The sequence below is a fragment of the Lutjanus erythropterus genome, chromosome 8 (assembly GCF_056507025.1).
Source record: "Lutjanus erythropterus isolate fLutEry1 chromosome 8, fLutEry1.hap2, whole genome shotgun sequence".
NCBI lineage: Eukaryota > Metazoa > Chordata > Actinopteri > Lutjaniformes > Lutjanidae > Lutjanus > Lutjanus erythropterus.
In genome coordinates, this window is record NC_139324.1 from 10,305,384 (window position 1) to 10,323,727 (window position 18,344).

Here is an 18,344-nt window from a genome sequence, read left to right on the forward strand (position 1 = left end):
GCAGTTGCTGATATACCATAATACCTTAATGCCACCTAACCCTGAGCAATAGGTAACAATTATGCGTCAAAAAATGAGTAGTGCAGTCCAAATAGCAAGTTGGAGCCATAGATGGTATATTAGGTTGAAATCTATGGTTGAAGAGAGACGTCCCCCCCAGCCCCTCCTGCCCAGACTCGAGGAAGCTCAGGCAGGCTGCAGGAACACTGCAGGAGAGCAAGACAAGTACAGCATTAAAATTTGGCAATAACAAGCGATGATTTTATGACTGACAATTCTTTGTCAATGTAAAGTTAAGCCTGTTATCATAAGCACAAAAGCCCACTGCTCTGAAAACATACACTCTGGAATTTGAGTTCAGTGACTGCCTGTCAGACTCCATTAACATTTTGCTCAATTTAACTGTTACAACACCTACTTGTTCTAAAATACTATTAATGATTTCTCATGACTCATCAACAGACACACAAGCTCATTTGGCACACATTGTGCATTAATTTGATCTCTAGTAAACATGAAACAGGCACATAAAAACTTGGAAACTTCAAAGAAGGGCACTGCAGCTGTAGTAGTGTTGTCAAGGAATTGAGTATTTCAACTTAGCATGTTTTCTTAATTTCTGATGACATATCGTGGTCATTTTATGATTTATTACAGTAAATATATTACAGATTTCTCCTTTAAGCAAAATAAAATATTTGAAAAACCTTTTGGATTATCTATAAAGACATTGTTACAAAGCTGAAAAGAGGGATGTTTTTCTCAGCTCATGAAAAGTTGACTTTTTACAGATTAGATTTCATAGTGCGATATTGCTAATCATGAATTTCAAGCTTTGGATTTGTGTCGTGAGCTGTAGGTGTTGTGATGTCAGTAAAGGGATTCCTCCTCCTCCTCTCGCTCACTTTCTCTCTTTTCCTCTCAGGCTCTGTGTGTGAGTGTGTGAGTGTGTGTGTGTATGCGTGTGTATATGCGTGTGTGTGTGTTGGTGTCAGCAGAGGCACCCCTTTGTGCCCCCGTGGAGGTGACTGCTGCACTTTACAGCCTGACAGAACGGGCACCTTGGGGAGCTGGCACACACACACACACACACACAAACACACACGCACACACACACACACACATAAACACACTGGCACCAAGGTCTTATTGTGCCTCACTGTTAAGAACAAAAACAGCACAAAGAAGCAATTACACGCTAAAGCAAATGCAAAACCACACACACCACACATTCTTATCCATGCTTGTACAAACAGCGTTTGTGACTCAGAAGGTGAAATTAAAACACACACTATGCCATCACTGAGCAGCAACATTAAAAAGGTGGATGAAGAGAGACGGAGCGGGTCCACCTGACGACAGCTCACTGCATCTTTGTGACTCATTCAGAGAGAACACAGGCCACGGGGTCGGTGCCAGAGTGTTCCCACTTTCCCAGAAAAAGTGCAGCCCTGTCCCGCTCGGGGTATTTCTCTAAACACATCGCCCTGGGTGTACATGTCTGGGATGAGTCACTCCTCGGGAGGTATCCCCCCATGACATGCCTTGGCAAGGCGAAAATGGCATTTACGCCGGAAGACTGATTGAAATCGCCCTCTCTGAGTTTAGAACGCTGACCTTTCTACAAATGGGAATGTGGGTTGTGTATGGATTTATAAAAGGCATAAAAACTGTATGCAGACATGGACAAAAGTATACAGACGGAGTTGCTAGAGGCGTTTTGGGCTGCTGCAGACGTCAGTCATTACAAATTTAGGATGTGCAGGAAGTGCAAGTTGTCCAAATCCACATAACTGTATTTTAAATTTAAGTGGAGACCACAAAGTTTTAAGAAATATCAAACATCACAGGCTGAATTTGGGGGCTATGTATAAATGATGCACAAAATATCAATAATATCTTCATTTGATTGAATGGTGCAGCTATATAAAACATGCAGAATATTTTGCTCATTATTAAAAGGACTACTTGAAGTGTGGTTTTAAGAGGTACTTATTGATAGTCAGTGTATTACCTGCAGTAGAACTGGTTGGCACACCCCCACTCTGGAGAAGCAGAGCGGAGTACCAGCCCAGAAGCACAGCACAGTCAACAATAAAAAGTATTTTAGCCTCTTAAAAAATGTCCATATCAGTTTAAGTGTACACTACATTTAGAATATTTTCACCGCTTCACTTTGCCTTCAGACAGCCTTTTCCAACAGAAAGCTGCTGCTGTACAAACCAAATATTACTTTCTCCAAACCAACCAGTCTCCACAGACAAAATCAGTCATTTTACCTCACAGGACATGGGAGTTGCTGGTCTACAGCTGCATCGCTCTGAGTTTGTTTGTGTTATTGTGCAACTTCAGTGAATGTGAACTATCCTTTTAAAATGCAGAAGTCACACAGTTGATGCCGAGGTAAACCAGCAACTCCCATGGCCTGGGAGGTAAAATGACTGATTTTGTCTATGGAGTTTGGTTGGTTTGGAGAGAGTGATATTTGGCTTGTATAACTGATTTCCCATTGAAAGAGGCTATCTGATGACAAGGTATAGCAGTAAAAATATTCTAAATATGATGTACACTTAAACTTATATTGATCTTTTAGGTGGATGTTTTTTATGTGGGTAAAATACATTGTACTTTTGATTCTGTCCACAGCAGTTCATTGTTTAGTTTCTGTGCTGGTGCCCCTCTCTGCAGGTAAAATACTGACCATGTATAATATAATCAAAACTCTCTCTTAATTGGAAATAATTTGCACTACAGTATATACTAGACATAGTCTGATAATGTAAACATCAAGTAATCCAAACTATCCCTTTAACAATGCATCACCTCAATGAAGAGCTAGAACACAAGATCTGTGGCATAAGATGATCTGAACAACCTGAAAACGACTTAAGGGGGTGACTGGATGGTAAAGGGTTAACGATGGATTAATAATAATGTCCTCTACATGAAGCAGACAGTGACATCACCTCTATGTCCCATTTTAGCTCCTGACTCACTGGTGTGATTCTGTTTCTACCAAACGCTTCACAGCCTGTAAAATCAGTAAAACATTACTAAGTCACCTGCTGGTTTTAATCTGATAATGAATGTCTTTCTCACCACACTAGTACACTTAACTATTACACAGTTAGATGCTTTACCACAGATAGAAGCATAGATAGTTGCTTTACAACCCAAAATGTCTGTGTTTGCCATCCAGGGAATGAGAATCGACAATCAACTATCTTTCTGAGGCATTTACAGCTCGGACAAATCCTACTGATTCTACCTTTACAGTAACTCACACTAGACAGCTCCCTCTAAAAACAGAATGACCGCTGATTGATTAAAGGTTCCATATATGAGATTTTTAATATCAATATAGCTACAATAAATAGTAAAGATAAAGTGGATTAATGGCGTGCTGAGCAGAGAATTATGTCACACTGCCTTTATGAGTGTTGTACGCTGAGGTTCTCTGTTCTGTGTTTTGAAAGCCAGACCCGGTCACATGTGCATGTTAGTGAATTAAAGTTACGAGTGGCTAAAGGGCTCCAACTTGAGTTCAATGTGTAAGTAACTTGATGGGTACACAATGTTATGTGCCTGTTTTCATTAGTGAATAGGCAGAGTAGGCACTACTACTTTGTTACTGATGGGCCTGGACGATAAATCAATAGCAATTTCCATCATCAATAGACGTGCCATCAATAACAATAAGAAAGCAATTTCATAAAATGTTTGATAGTTTCACTTAAATACATTAAATGTAACCCACCATGAAAGCATGAAATGAATACACTCCAGCTAGGGCTGAACGGTTTAGAAAAAATATCTAATTGCAATTATTTTGACTGATATTGTAATTGTGATAGGATTTGCAATATTACAGGGATTGATAATTTGTTCATCATTATTCTCATTTTCATTAAAAATCATATAAAATTGAAGGCCATATTGCATTCATTCATTCATTTTCTCTAACCGCTTTTTCCAGAAGGGTCATGGGGGGCTGAGGCCTATCCCAGCTGACATTGGCCGAGAGGCGGGGTTCACCCTGGACAAGTCGCCAGTTCATCACAGGGCTGACACACAAAGACAGACAACCACTCACACTCACATTCACACCTACGGGCAATTTAGAGTCACAAATTAACCTAGCATGCATGTCTTTGGACTGTGGGAGGAAGCCGGAGAACCCGGAGAGAACCCACACAGACACGAGGAGAACATGCAAACTCCGCACAGAAAGGCCCTGACCCAGCCAGCTGAGGAATTTGAATGCAGAACCTTCTTGCTGTGAGGCAGCAGTGCTATGTCCTATATCACTAGGAGGTATGAGTGATGCACAAACAGCCAATCTGTGTTGTTCAGTTGCCCCATTGACACATGAGAAACAGCATGAAGTTACACAAGAGAACTGAAATCATGACTGACATGTGAGACAACAAGATGCAAAATGAGTACAGATAAAACTGGACAGTTCAGCTCGCCGTTTTTTTGGAGGGAGCTGGTGGAAGAACTGCACCTCCTTCTGTTTGTCTATTCTGGGGTACTGCAGACACGTGATGGTTCAACATGGTGGCCTCTGGCAGAGATAAAGGATAAAGGGCTCATTCTAAGGTAACAACAACTGAACAATTGTTGTTTTTAGATGATTACATACTAATGAAAACATGTAAACACCTGATCCAGGTTTCTGAACATACTTTGTTGGTGCAGAACGTAGAAATTAAGACAGACCTGCAGGAACACAATCAGAAACCTGGATACTGTTCTGAACATGTACAGGCGTATGTCTTTTACACCATGTAAATGTTGTATGCTGAATATAATCAATAACAGGATGAGGCTCAAAACCAGGATACTATGCATCTGTAAAACCACTCTATGAGATGGTTTAGATACTTTGATAAGGTGATGTTCTGGTTTTTATTGGAGTACTCCAGGTAGCATATCCAGGGTTCTCAAAACCTGGATGAGATATTATCCATGTTTCTGATATGATGTTTACATGTGCAAACCATTACCAGGAAAGTACATAAAACTAACAATAACCAGGATACTGGTGTCAATGTAAACACATTCAATAGAAACCAGGATTCTGTGGCATGTAAACACCTGATCCAGGTTTCTGAATATTCTGTGCTGGTGTACAGCAGAGAAATCAAGACACAACAGCATTCTCAAGTTCCATGTAAAACCTCATACCCAGAAGATCAAGACCAGGAAATCAATGCAACCTCAACTGATGTTGGACAGGATGGATCAAAACATTTGACAACGTGAACAACACAACCCTGTAACACCATTAACAAGGGGTCTTTTAACATGTCACAGTAGACAAAATCCCAGGTGTAAATAATAAAAAGAATGTGGGTTGAATTCCATTTAGCTGCTTCAGTGTCAGGGTCCTGGTGCTGTGGATTCTGACTCACTGTCACGCTGTCATGACTTACTGGGACATTTGAATGGAACAGAGCCATCATTAATGTTATAAGTAACATTCCTACTATGATAAGACATCTCTGTCACTCACATGTATTCAATACCTCTGGCTGACTAGCTGGATAAAAAGTTGGGTGAATCTATGCTAAGCATGGCTGGTATAAAGCTATTATGATATACCAGGGTATTAAAAAATCCAGAGGGTATGATTGTAAATACAGTGAGGGAGACGCTGTGTTGTAGTGTGCAGCGTACACCAGCAGGTCTGAGTTTGTCAGTGAAGAAAAGCTGAAGACTGAAGCAGAGCTTAAGCACTACAGTACAGAGGAGTAGAGCCGTGTAACACGTTTTACACAAATACCACTATCGTACTGTATACTCCTGTAAAATGTCAGATATATTTCTAAAACTATTAGAATTAGGCCTATGTCCAAATATGGTTGTTCCTAACTGAAGCTTCATCGTCTCAGCTGTGCATTTATTAGACCCTGGCCCTATGTTCTTCTGAAGTGGAAATATTTCATATACTTAACAGTGAATGTGAGTAAGAGCTGAGTTGACCATGCTGGAGACATAAAAGACAGAAGTGCTCATAAACAGCTGTCACTACTGTTGATGCGCAGAGCAGCCATCTTTGATTTTGAGGTCGGAGTTGGTGAAGTTCCTCTAGTAAGAAATGCCACTTCTAGGGGACTTGGAACGCAGAAATTCCGACTTCAAAGTTTAAATGGAGCGCACCATAAAGGTATAATTATTTGTTGCGGGAAATGTGTGTATTTTCCACAGCTACACATTAGTTTCAGAAAAAAAATGGATATTGACCATAACTGATCCTTCCTAAGTCCCACCCATTCTGAGCGCCAGTAAGAGTTGAGCAGGCTTGGTACCTCGGTCAATTTTCTCCTTTCCTGTAAAAGTTACGTATATTCATATCTTAAGTTAGATAATGTTAGCAAAACCCTAGCAAGCCAAGGACTGTTGAAGATTAGCTAACTAGCTATCATCTGCTACTATAGCAAAAAGCTAGCTAAGTACAGGTAGCTAAGTAAAAAGTGGTGAACATTTGGTGGCTAGTTAGCTAAAATTTTTGCTAAAATTAGTTAACTTAAGATGTGACTATTGGTTGCTTTTACAAATCCCCCAGAAAAATCTTTATCTTCAAAATTTGTTTGTCTTTTAAACATAGATGAGCCTAGCATGTAGCATATCCAAGTACATGAAACAGGAAAGGACTAAGTTGACCACGATACCAAGCTTGCTCAGCTGTTATTGTCAGTTGACTTCAGAAAGGGTCAATTGTGGCGATGTTACAAATGTACCAGTTCTTCCGTGAAACCACTGTCCCTGAGTGTTCCCTAATAACTTCTGCTTTATATATGAAGTTTGAGCCACTACATTTGTAGTATGGTTGCAACTAATGATTATATAATTATTGATTAATCGGCCGATTATTTTCACAATGACTCAATTGATAATTTAGTCTATAAAATGTCAAAAAATGAAAAATGCTCATCATAGTTTCCCAGAGCCGAAAAGCATTTTTTCACATTGCTTCTTTTGCCAACCAGCTGTCCAAAACCAAAAGCCTATTAATTTTCTATGACAAATGACAAAGAAAAGCAGCAAATCCTCACATTTAAGAAGCTGAAACCAGCAATGTTTGACATATTTGCTTGAAAAATTGACTGAAATAATTAATCGATTGCCAAAATAGTTAGCAATTAATTTTCTTTCGATCGACTAACCAGTTAATTGACTAACTGTTGCAGCTCTCATTTGTAGGCTACCAGAATGGATTACTGGTAGGCCTACCTGTGAAAGTGGATCGTGATATGGAGTCACCATATTGCTACAATTGGCTGTTTTGTCAGTACTGAACTTAACCATTTACTGGATTTTAAGATGACATTTATTCCACCAAGGCCAATAGCTTTTCCTGTAATCCTGCAGGCAAACGTCAACGAAAACGTAACGTCTTTGGTTGTCTTCCTCTAACAAGTGTATCAAGCAAGGGACTGAAGGGAGTTCACACCCACACACCCTCAAGAAGAGGTCTCATCAGGTAAAATACATGAAAACGCACACGTGGGTGGACCACTCCGTGGGGGCCTCAACAAATAGTACCGTCTTTTAAAAAGGACGGTTGTGTAATGTGTGTGCGATTTGTTCATTCCTCAGCAGTCAAACACATCAAACATGTCTCCTTCTGAAGCCAACCTCAGGTCGACCAGAGGACAGCTGGTCTTCATGTGAGGAGAGCTTAAGACGGATTCTCGTGGTGACCCCTCACACTGCTTTAATCTCCCACTTTGATCACCTCAGTGTGGGTACTGCTGTGGTGTGATATGGTGGTGAACCAGGGCAGAGGATAGCCGCCGTTGTCATTAGAAGGTGTGAACCTGGTTTGAAACATGAGTGAGCAGCACATTCATGTTCAGGTGTATACAACCAGCTCTTTTTCTGTATGTTTATACAGTGTAGACTATGACATTTTATATATTAGATGGTGGAGTCAAATAGCAATTCATCTTCTTACCCACTTCTCTTAATTTAGGGCTGTAGCTTGCACAGGAGGGTATTTTAGATTCCCTGACTTTCCTCTCACTGTCTGTCTCTTCATGATATCTACCCATCCATAACCCAAACACTTCACATGTGACACATCTGCATTAGAGGTTCTACATCGCAGGTTCTGCGCACAATCCGGGCAGCTGTCAGAAGCAAACAGTCACAGGTTGACCCCTTGTCGAATTCTGTCAAGTGAGGAAATTTGTATTTTTTGTGATGATCTGCAGAGACAAAAATCTAACTAAACTGGATTTCTGCTTGTTCCACTTCGTCTCAGATAACAGATTTGCTTCATGTATCATATTTTTGAGAAAGCGCTGCATGTTTGCAGTTTTGCAGATTTCAAACCGAAGCAGATCACAGCTGGAGAAAAGTGCAGAAGATCTCAAAGCAAAGACACTGCAGGGCTATATGATCGGATAGTAGCAGCAAATTTTTTAATAAGAGCTACAACGACTGGTCTGTTAATCGATTGTCAACTGTAAATTAATTGCCGACTATTCTGATGTGATGCTTTCTAGATTTTTCCTGTTTCAACAAAGGGTGGATTGAGTGGTGTCATAGATAGATGAATGCAAGTGTGCTTTTGATCCTGAGCTTTTTTTAAATCTAATTTTATGAAAATTGTCATAGTATCAAGAACACACCACAATAACACAAAAACCACTGCAAAAACAGGCAACTAGGGAGGGACTCACAGTAACCAACAACGCAAGTTATGTATAATTCATGGCACAATTCAAACTGTATACTGTATAAAAAGTAAGGCCCAAAGTAAGGTCTCACAGGGCCTAACTTTGGAAAAAATATGAACTGTAGTCAATGGTGAGAGACAAATTATTTTTTGATCCCCTTTGAATTTGTACTACAAATCACGTTTGAAATTTGTCAACTGAACAGATATTTTTTCAAGTCAAGACAGCCACAGTTTAACATAAAATTGTTGAAATGTCAGGCATAAGTGATATCATGACTTTCTTCCTCTAAAAACGATAGCTGCTGAAACTAAGACGACTACAACTAATGTGTGTTTTTGAACCCCAAATGTAGTCACACAACAGTGGGTCTTAATGTCACAAGGGGCAGCAAGATTGGTGCTGATGACATATATTGTGTGAGATAAGAGATGTACTTCACTGAGCGGTTTCACACAAAACTAAACTACAACAAACCTACAACATGCTGATACTTTCTTGTAAATTATGTTTTAAATTGACAAACAATTAATGTGTTATTCCTGGCACAGTTCAAACGGAATCAAAAAATAACTGTCTAGTTTATATTTTTTCTGAATTTAGGGCCCATGGGACACACCTGAAGGGGTGTGATTTAGGTGCTCTGTTTTATTTGAGGAAGAAAAGGTGAACGGATTTTCCAAGACTTATATTTAAAAATATTTTAAAAAATTATTTTTTTTAAAATAAAGTCACATTGTGACTGGGGATGTGATCTAAAAGAGTTATAAAGGGATTTTTCATTTCAAATCTTCCTTACAACACAACATGAACAAAATCTTTGCATGTATCACATACAGTGTATTTTGAGTATCAAGACTGTCACAAAACATCCTACAGTACTCAAGTGTATCAGTATTTTGGTTTTTACACCCCTGGTGATGACAACGGTTCACATGAATGTAAACACAGGCCACCTTGTGGACTTGTGGCCATCTCAACATCTCACGGCAGCAGAGACTTGAAGGTAACCCCCGACTATGGCACAATCACGTCACCAAAATCACGTTGCATAACAATTTGTGTCCAACTTTAATCGTTCCAAGTGAGGCCGCTGAGCTCTGCGCACATGACAGCGCGGTGAGCAGGCCGTGCAGGGACCGCACTGGCGGAATGTGCAGGTGTCATCGCTCCTATTGGATTACTGTGGGAATTCCCTACGTCATTTTCTTTTGATGCATCTCTTTCACAAGACGCACGCATGAAACCAAAATCGATTATCCCCCGCTGTGCAAAAAAAAAAAAAGAAAGAAAGAAAAAGAAAGAAACCCCACAACAAAGGCACAACACGAGAGCGACGCATGAGACGACGCTGCGGCTGTTTAACGACACATTCAGCTGCTTTGAGCATCATCATCATCATCATCATCATTATGAGCATCACTGCTGGGAGCCATGAACACCTACACGCTCCCTCCGTCCGTCCGCCGAGCTTACCTTTGGCGCAGAGTTGCGGGATGGAGGAGTCGATGTGATGGAGGTGATGACAACACCTGCTCCGTGTCTGCGCGGGGATCTCACGGTTCAGGTCGTTATCCCTGCAGTCCAAATGAGGAGAGACGGGCGGGGTGCCTGCCTGCCGCGCTAGGGCCCACCTCCCCCCACCCTCCTCCTCCCTCTCAGATCCAGAGCCAGGGCAGATTTGGGCTCGGAGTCACGTATCGAGTCGGGATCCCTGTGAAAAAGCTGCGGCGCTGCAGAGACACCTCGGCCCTGCTCGCGCAGCGGCGTCCAGAGGTGCGCTCCTCCGGCTGCAGCCTCTGCTCCTCCGGCTCCAGCTCCTCCAGCACCTCCACCTCCCTCGCCCTGCACACTCTCTCTGCTGGGGGCTTCAGGCGGCCAGCAGCAGCAGCAGCAGCAGCAGCTTCTCCTGGCTCCCTCTCTGCATCGCACTGCGCTGCAGTCAGTCAGAGCCGACGTCCTCCCACCAGATGCTCAGAATGTGACTGTGCAGACTCAGAGCATGCAACCGCTGTCAGCCCCGAGAAAAAAAAAAAGAAAAGAAGAAGAGAGAAAGAAGAAGGAGAAGGAGAAGAAACGGAGGATGGCGTAATGTTTGCTCATTTGCAGCGGAGTGAGAGACTCTTTCTCCTTGCTGGGGGGCGCGGAGGGATTTCTTCAGAGGATTGTAGAGGCTGAGATGTAGTTTTTCCTGCTGATAACATATATACACAGTGCTGCATATTAATGTGGGAACACGGAGTGGGCGGTGACTCCAGAGAGAGAGAGAGAGAGAGAGAGAGATCAACCTGTAGAACCATCACACCGCACACACACACACACACACACACTCACACACACACACACACACACACACACACACACAATAAGTGCATTACATCCGATGATACTTTACACTTGTCATCTGATACATTTCAGTGGTAAATAGTGTTAGCTTTGAGGAGGAACATAAAACATATGATCAATGATACTTTGTTAGATATTGAAAGATTTAAGAGGTTCAAACTTATTTTCTTGTGCCTTTTTTTTTACAGATTTATCGTATTTTACTTGATGATTTTTTTGTGAATTATGTTTTTTTCTAATATCATTACTGAACTGAATTAATTTGTATTACCCCTCTTTTATTGTATAATGAACACTGGTAATATTCTTTATAGCAATCATGCTAATGAACTATATTTAATAGAATTGATTTCACTACTTAACAGCAAAGTAATTCAAAATAGTCCCATCTGGACCAACCACACCATTAAAATGTTGCTTGTGCATTGATGCATCATTTATAATAATCCAATGATGTCATATAGTAGTTTATATATCAGACCTAGACAGATATATCAGTTGGCAGATGTTATTGGCCTATCACAGCTCTATCGGCCTATACCAGTATTGGCATACATGTTGCCAAATCTGAAAACTTTTTTTTTTTTTTTTGAGGGAAGAAAATGCAGATTGTTTTTATTTCTGTATTATTATTATTATTATTATTTTTTAGTTTTCTAGGCAGCATTTAGATATCATGTAAATTTGATTCTTTTTCTTAATTCATGTTTAATATATTTTTATATTTCTGGTGTCTATTTGTGTTTTCATTTGTAGTTATTTATAATTATCCTCAACAGAAATATAAACCATCAGCTTTGTGTTTGCTCCCATTTTTTTTACAAGTTGAAGTTAAAGATCTAAGATTCCTTCTGTGCAAGTTTGATTTCTCTCAAAGCTTTGTTAAAAATCTGTGTGAGCACCTGTCTTTGCCAAGATAATCCATCCGAATGACAGGGGTAACATATGGAGACAAGATTTAAAGAGAAATAAAATTTCGGATCTGTAGCCCTGTGTTAAATAGCCACAGTCCAGAGTCTAATAAATGTCTTTTTTTCAGGATCAAACTGCACATTTTAGAAGAGTATTTTATTATGACCAGTCCAAGTCACACTGGTGCAGTTAGCCTGCTGTTTAATCAGCATCTCTATATGCCACACCTGTCAGCTGGCAAAGGAGAAGTGCTCACTGACACGTACTATAACAAATATGTGAACACATTTTGATCTTTCAATTCAACTCATGAAAAATGGGAGCAAAAACAAAAACTTAGAATTTTGATTTAAGAATATATTTGAGCATTTTACTCAATTCATATTTAAAGGTACTACAAGAAGTTTTTAACTGGTTATGAAATAGTCAGTTTATTATTGATGCCTCTATATGACCTACAGAAGCAAATGAGACCATCTGTGAGACAATATGTCTATATAAATTGTTATTCTTAATACCTGCCACATGGTCGCATTCTCCATGAAATCGGATGAAAAGAACCCGTTTACATTTTCCCTGGAACATTACAGTGAGTAGTATGTTGGCCAGAAAAAAAGAGAAGCACATCACTAATTATAATATATTTATGAATTAAGAGATTTTTCTTCAGATAAATGTATTTTTTACATTATATTTTGTGGTTATGGTGGTGGAAACGCTACCAAATTTGTCCACAGGGGGCTCTAAAATCAACTAAATTGGAAAGTTCTTTATAGTTACTTTAAAAATGTAGATTTTTACTTTAAGTGTGTTTTTTTTTAAAATAATTATAAAAACCATCAGTGAAAGTTTTTTAATGCCTTGATGTCCCTTTGAACAATGAAGTTTATTGCTGAACTGTAAAATGTCCTGTCTCTGTTGCATATCTTTGTCGTAAGTGTTTGATAACCACATCTGAAGCATCATTGCAATATTGGCTGATATATTAATATAATTTTTTTTTACTTCCTAATATTGTGTACAGCATTGGCTCCAGAAATCGAGCATCAGTTGGGCTCTAGTACATATTGATATATATCTGTGCAACAGGGTCCATTACACATAATGACTGCTTTGGAGATCATATTTTATTTACTGAGGCATAATTTTGAACGCATGGTGGTGTTTCTACTTCCAAAAAGAATGATGTGATGATCCTTTCCACCACTGGTGGCAGGTGAGTGAACATACCTGCAGACACAAAAACAGTGTCAGTAGTTTTTAACTAAGGCCTATTAATCCTGTGCCAATCAGATCAGGACCCTGGAGATTCCTGTTCAGCACTTTCCACCACAGCGAAATGATGCATCTGCATAAACACATAAAAGTAAAACATGAGGAGAGTGTACAAATACGTTCATTCAGCCGTGTTGACACTTCACACTATGTACTGTAACAGACTGTACAGACAGACAGTCAGGTGTCAGCAGGGAAATGATGCCCTCTAGTGGCTGCTCTGCAGAGGTTCAGCTGTGGTCTGTAATTCATTCAAACAGCAAAACGAGATCAAGTAGAAACTGAAGATAATAAACAACAGTGAAGTGCTGCTTGAAACTAGACGAGTGCAGTGATGTTTCAGTCTGAGACTGTGGGCCTCCCAGACCACAAACACTACTCTGTGTGGTTTCCTTTTCATAACTAACTACTGCAATAATTGTTTACTTCCCTTCACTAAGGTCCATCTCACAAACACACTATTCCATAGCCTGTATTATGATAAGGAAGGTTGGTGAAGGGATACTTAAATGTTTGCTGATACAATTATTAATTAATTATTAATTAAGTATTAAAACATGTTGTCAGTAACCTAATCCAAGCATGACAAAACTGATGTAATATTACTTGATTACTTTGTTCCTTTTGGATGATCTCAATACCAAATAGCCAATGAACCTGCTAGCCTACTAGCCCTATAACTGAATTGTTTAGGCTAATTAATAACATTTAATGTTTTTTTTTTTTGTTTGGTTTATCAATTTTTGCCCAGACATTCCTTCTGAACATTCTGAAATGAACATTTAAATGTTCTTTGTTAAGCTTTTCATACTCAAACTTGAAGTAAACTGCTAAAAACTTATTCAGTTCTGGGGCTTGTGTTTTTAACAAGGTAACGTTAGCTAATGTTAGCAGTTATTCTGTGACGCTACCATTAGCGGTTGGTCTGTGTAGCTAACGTTAGCAGTTGTTCTGTGTAGCTAATGTTAGCAGTTGGTCTGTGTAGCTAAAGTTAGCAGTTGTTTTGTGTAGTTAACATTAGCAGCTGGTCAGTGTAGCTAACGTTAGCAGTTGTTCTGTGTAGCTAATGTCAGCGGTTGGTCTGTGTAGCTAAAGTTAGCAGTTGTTCTGTGTAGCTAATGTTAGTGGTTGGTCTGTGTAGCTAAAGTTAGCAGTTGTTTTGTGTAGCTAACATTAGCAGTTGGTCTTACCTGTAAATGCTTCTTTAAATTTGATGTTGAGTTCTTGGATGATGACAGTATTTTCACAGTTGAAGGCAGAACTATGACTGTGCTGTGATGTTGGTCCTCTTTTCTGATTAAAAAACAAAATAATGGCAAAATGTCCACCCAGTGAAACATGTTCTCACCAGAGGACATGATAATTAACTGCCTGGAGTTGTGTTGAGAGGTTTTGAGAGCTGCTGATTTTTTACTAAATGTAGCAGTTACCCGATTACCTCTTTTTACTGTAATTGAGTAAAGTTACCTACTTCTGGTGTGTGTTAATCATGTAAACCTTTTACATGTAATCTGTTACTCCCCAAGCCTGACTAGAAGACACTGGTGGACTTTTTGGAGGCAAAATACCCCCCTCCAATTAGTTGGCCTCTAATTGGTTAAATAGTTAATAGTCCCCTGTGTATTTTAGTAGTTGTTGAACTCCAAGCCATGTAATGAAAACAATGTTAATCTAAAGGAGATATTGGAGCCGTTTCGTCATAAGTGCATCAGAACTTTCAGTGCGCTGGTGCCCCGCTGTATACAGCTGGTGCCCTTTTTAACTTTTTTCACCCCTGCCTCTCAGACGGCCTGAGTCCGCCACTGCGACAGTTCATCTAAACTGGCATTTATCGACCTCTTAAAGCTGCAGGGAGCATTTTCTGACCACAGGGGACAGAGAGGCAGCAGAACCAGATAACAGAAATGATGGTCCTTTGGAGGTTTCTGTCTCTTCCCTGAAGGCCTGGTTTGGTATGAAAAAAAAAAGTCACTCTCCTCACCAGTTCCTGTCAGCTCTGTAAAGGAACATGTCAGTACAGTTAGCTGGAGCTGGTCCTGAAGCAGCTGTGTACAGTTGTTTCCAGTGATATCAGCAGTAGTTGCAATCCTTTTAAATCATTTGATACCGTGTTAATACTTAATGCATCTGTAGAGCCATGATGCAATAACAAAAATTACTTAATAAATTATTCATATTTACAAACCAAAATGCTTCTGGTGAGTAAATGTGATTAAATTCCCACTTGAGTTCATAATTGGAGAATAAAGTGCTGCATGGCTCAAATGGCTGGTCAGACAGGTGTTCTTCAGTGAGACAGGTAAAAGTACAAAAACACAGCAGGATCCAAGAAGTCTTACTTAATGCAAACAACCTTGGAAAAAAACTAAGGCGCTCTGCTTCTGGTGAAATAATACTATGAATGTATTCTTCAAGCACAAGCAAACAAGTTGTCTGCATAACTTTATATCAAGCAAGACTTCCTGGATTTTTTTAAATTTCAACTTGTTGAAAGGCCTTATATCCCACACATTTTCTGAATCTACTCCTTCCAAAAGAAGAATTTAATATGACTCATAAGACACTTACTAATTCAGCTAACATTTGGTATAAAACGTGAAACGGGCAAAGCATGGAAAGACATGATTATTTTGACAAGGTTTCTCAAATTTCTCCCACAAAACCTTATGTAGTTCCCAGTGTGCCTTCAACCTGAACAAAAGTCTAATCAGCCAGAGTGAGTTAAATCAACTGTGTGGGTGTGCCGGGTCTTTAAAGCACATTAATTTTATGCTCATACCACTTCTGTAATAATAATAATAACAATAATAGTACTAATAATAAACAACAGGTACATTTATTTTTCTTGGTTTTATTGCAACAACAATGGTGCCAAAAATTGCACAGTTTGCCCATTTACAATGACATCAGATAAAAATGTGAGAAATATAAAAACATCAAAGCAATCCATTTTGACACAATAATGCTTAAACCTGAGGAGAAAATACTCTTCCACACTAGAGCCTCGCCAGAAAATATAAAAAAAGAAAGTACCCTCAGACGCGGTATTATGTTCTTTCACCTAACTGCCGTTACAGTATATTAACAAAAGGTCAGAGGACTAACTAGTTCTGCACGACAAGGACCAGCTAGCAGGAGGTTACAGGTTTTAAAGTCACTCTAGGCAGAAGCAGAATAAAGGAAACTGATAAGATTACCAGACTTTAAAGCACTTATAGACAGTAGTAACATTTAATATGATTTTTCTTCCATTTTACCAGATTAACACTTGGAAAAGGTTGTATTTGATGACCCCTCTTCATGACTTGGTAAGAAAATAATAGTAGACACAAACAAACCAAAGTGAGAAGACTTTTACAGCCGTCTCTCAGTCAAAATCAGCAACACCAGTTACACAACTTTTCAGATCGCTGGTCGAGTTTTTCTACTTAATGTTATAATTTCATGGAGGTCAATGTTAGTTATCATCACAAGTCATTTCTGTGAAAGCTGCAAGTGTACTACTCCAAGACATGAATAAGAGAAGTGGACGGAGCTTCGGAGTCTGAGTGTGAAGCCGATGCAGTTTTCTAATGGCCACCAGGGGGCGACTCCACTGGTCCCAAAGAGAAGTCAGACTGTACGAAACTAATGACAAAATGAGCCAACTTCTTATTTGATTTATGATGTCAGTAAACAGTTTCCTCGTGAGTTTATGGTTTCAATCGCCATTTGAAAGTCATCTTCAATACAGCATGATGTTCATTTTCCAAATTATGGTCCAGTTTAGAGTAAAATAGATGATGGTATGCTTTAGCACGTGACTGACAAGTCACTATAAGAGTGAGCTGTCAAGTTGCTACTATGACGACCTCCCCAGCTCCACTCTTTTGTCCAAATCAAAAAAACAAGATGGCGATGGCAACAATGTTGAACTCGGGGATTAAAAACTGTAGTCCACAAACCGATGGGTGACATCACGGTGTCTACATCCACTTCTCTTATCGTCTATGGTCATACTGTGCTACAGTAGTGCAGTTTATCTTAATTCAAGATCTATGTGCTTGGAGCATTTAATCGATTCATCGTTCAGTCTACAAAATGTCAAAAAAAGGGGGGTTGGAAATGTTCATCATCCAGGTTTGGAGCAGACGCACAAAACTACACAAAACTCTTGATTCTAAAAAGCAATTTGGCTTGACAGGGCAACTCTTAAGCTGCTTTTTTTTAAAATAACCAACCACTGAAACAGAACAGGCGACATTTTTTGCATCTGCACACCATTTACCACATTTACAGCGACCAGTCTGTGTGAGCAGATGATTTTTCTTAGTGTGCATTGATTTGAGTGTTAAAAAGCTTGGAAAACAAGTAAGCTCATAAAAAGAGGGGAGAAATGTCTTGTGATAGATTGTGGATTTATGCTGCCATCTGTTGGTCGGACATTTGAGGGTTTATTTCAACCTCTACCTTGAATAAGGGAATGTAAATTTGAAAAGATAATTAAATAAGGAGCATTGATTCTGAAGTGTTGAAATATATATAAATTAAATACAACGTTAGCTGACAACTAAATTAATTTAGTTAAAATTAAAATTAAAATTACTGGTGCCACTTTACTCCTCTACAAATTATTCAGGTTTGTTCAACATTAACTTTTCACACCATCAGAAGCATTTAATAGAGAATAACTGATGACAAAATTTAAGTGGAGAAATAATGGATTTACTTCTAAATATCCCTTTGACTGAATTCTACAAAGGTGTATTAGAAAAAAATGGAGCTGGGGGAGAGAGGTAATAGTATGGGAAAGACTCAGAGCTTCCAAGATTAAACTGCTACATTTACGAGACAAAATTCACAAAATGATGTAGCTCCTGATGCACAACAGCTATCACCTTATCCAAGTCAGCAATGTTGTTTTGCATGGAACATACCTGATTTAAATGAGGTGATTCAGATTGTGCAAAGTTTTGTTTTTTGATTTTTTTTTGTGCAAATGTATAACTTTCAGAGAACATCCAAATTTATTTCCTGTAAATTTACCACTTTGACCTCATAATATCACCACCCTCCTCTTGCTCAGTTTATTTTTAAACCTACATTGGCCTAATAAACTGTCATACAATTTATACTATGTTT

General features: G+C 39.2%; 1 protein-coding gene across 2 annotated transcripts in view; it reads right to left on the reverse strand.

Annotated features, from left to right (window-relative positions):
• The window catches only part of hecw2a (HECT, C2 and WW domain containing E3 ubiquitin protein ligase 2a), a 63,767-nt gene extending 52,613 nt beyond the window's left edge, over positions 1–11,154 (reverse strand). The window contains exon 1 of one of the 2 annotated variants that reach the window (XM_084724482.1): positions 10,167–11,154. The gene's annotated coding sequence lies outside the window, so the exon portion shown is untranslated. The remainder of the gene's footprint in view (positions 1–10,166) is intronic. The other variant, XM_084724483.1, reaches the window with a different exon arrangement.
• Between the last annotated feature and the right edge of the window lie 7,190 nt (positions 11,155–18,344).